Source organism: Pteropus alecto, unplaced genomic scaffold (assembly GCF_000325575.1).
Source record: "Pteropus alecto unplaced genomic scaffold, ASM32557v1 scaffold213, whole genome shotgun sequence".
NCBI lineage: Eukaryota > Metazoa > Chordata > Mammalia > Chiroptera > Pteropodidae > Pteropus > Pteropus alecto.
This window is the reverse complement of record NW_006434829.1, coordinates 121,261-123,548: the sequence shown is the minus strand read 5'-3', so window position 1 is coordinate 123,548 and position 2,288 is coordinate 121,261. Positions and strand designations below refer to the sequence as shown.

General features: G+C 44.9%; 1 protein-coding gene across 1 annotated transcript in view; it reads left to right on the top strand.

Annotated features, from left to right (window-relative positions):
• The window catches only part of ZNF84 (zinc finger protein 84), a 19,633-nt gene that overhangs the window by 395 nt on the left and 16,950 nt on the right, over positions 1 to 2,288 (top strand). Inside the window, exons 2-3 of the mRNA XM_025045563.1 lie at positions 101 to 221; positions 1,274 to 1,385. The gene's annotated coding sequence lies outside the window, so the exon portion shown is untranslated. The remainder of the gene's footprint in view (positions 1 to 100; positions 222 to 1,273; positions 1,386 to 2,288) is intronic.

Here is a 2,288-nt window from a genome sequence, read left to right as displayed (position 1 = left end):
GGGTGTCTGCGCGCCGGCTCCCCGGGGCCGCCGGCCCTCTCACCGGCGGCTTCCTCCTTGCTCCCCCGGGTTTTTACCTTTCTGGGACGTTTCCTTTTAGATCGATTTTTAAAAGACGGTGCCTGCCGCACGCGGCCTCTCTGGATGTCTTCGGTTGCGAGCCCAGGTCAGGTCCAGTGGAAGGCCTGGGACCCTATGGCTGAACACAAAGGGTTTGTCGTGTGAGTGTCTGCGCAGACCCAGCGGAGGCCGGTGGTGAGGGCGCCTGGATTGCTGGGGCCTGTTGTCCCCCTCCAACCTGACTCATCCAGCTCAGTTCTCCTTTTATCGGTAGTTTTTTAAAGGGTTTCTCTCCTAAAAAAACAAAACAAGCAAACGAACCCCAACCCTCAAACCAAAACTTTTGACAATAGTTGGTGTGGCAGGGATGACATTGGTCATTTTGATCCACCTCTGCCACTTTAGACAGACCACACACAATTTACAGGTCTCGCGTTTTTCATCTGAAGATGAGGGAGCGGGAAATAAACGATTTTTCCCGCCGTAGTTTTGATGCTTTTTGCCGTCAATAAAACAAACTTCATTTTATTTATTATAATTATTATTCGTTGTTTACTTTGTTTCAGACATGTAGTGCGAAACAAACTGCTGTGCTTGCCCATTTTCTTGGTTTTAAGATGAATATTAAAACATATGTACTTTGTTATAAACTAAAAATATGTTCAGGGTAGTTAATTCGGAGCATCATGATAAACAGATTCAAATAAAAGTAATTATCCTGTAACAGGAGGTAGTCACGGCTAACATTTTGGTACATCGGTTTTAGCCAATAAATATTTTTTTAAGAAACAAAATTGGGAATATGCTGCATATGCTCCTGAAAACCAGTACAGTATACCACGAATGCCCCAAGTGGGGAGTTTAAACTTACCTCGGGAGATTTTCAGCTGGCCCGTGAGAATTTCTCTTTCTCTTTTTATCTTAGTCTGCGCCGGTGCCACCTTTTCTGGACAGGGGACTGTATCGTGCCTGTACTGGGAGTGTAAACAGGGACTCTGGACCAGCCCTCCATCTGCTGTTGCTGAGGAGCTGTAGTCACAGGCTTTGGGGTGGACTGCATGGGGCCAGTGGCCCACATCTGCCACTTCCTAGGTGTGCCATCCATGTGGGGAAGCAGCTGAGCCTGCGTGGTGAATGTAGTAGACAGTGTGGAGTATGAGCCATGACGCAGTAAGCATAAACGTTATTTATTATTTTTCTGAAATTCCTTCAGAACTTGATGCTGAGTGGCACTGTGGGACGATGATGAAGGTTGCACCTTCCTTCTGAAGACAAATGTGAGGGCTGTCACAGGGGAAGTGCAGTGTGATGCAGGAACCTGCAAGGTAATAAATACCAACGAAAGTAAAATGGGCCAAATCGTACAGCGAAGGGCTTAGGCTTCCATTTGATGAAGGGACGTGTGAGAGCTAAAGACGAGAGAGTTCAGTGGGTGACTTCTCCTTTAAGGGCAACTTTCAAAAACATTTTCTATTTTTTTAAGTTCACGCACCTTTTGTTGAGTAGCATGCAAAGTGCCTTCTTTCGTTGTGACCAGGGCACGCTTTGGTGGCCAACGTTCCGGAAGTCAGACCCAGGCAGGGCTGCGGCTGTGGTGCCACCTGGCCACTGACAGTTGTTTGGCAGCACAAATGGGCTTCTGCGGCCAGAACGGACCAGTCGTGACCGTGACACCAGAAGCACCTCTCCAGGCTTTCAGAAACCATTTTTAAATTAAAGCAGAACGGGGTTGAGTCTGCAGTGTTCTGAGTAACAATCTTAAATGTTACCAGAAATATTTTAAAACTGCCATTCTGATGGCTTATCGCACCGTTTTCCTGAAAGTGTCAGTGCCGTGTATTCTCGGCGATAAGTCGACCTAATCTTGACATAAGTCTTTCCACTCTATAAGTTCTCACTGAAACCCAACTGAACTTCCCCAAGTTGTCTTTGACAAAATTACAAAGAAAATTTAAAAACCACATTGTGAATTTGGCTGTGTGTTTAAGGAAATGATTGGAATGATAAACATAGTTTTATTCATCACAATGCCAGACTATTACGTGAAGTGAAAGCATAATGCAGAGGAAATAACGTTTGTTTTGGGTATATTTTCCTCGTTTGGGGTGTGTGTGTGTGTGTGTGTGTGTGATTTTTGCAACTGCACAGATTTTACATTTTTTAATTGTTAAATTTTACTGACCTAAAAAATTTTTTTATGGCTTTTGCCTTTGTACCATGTGTAGGGA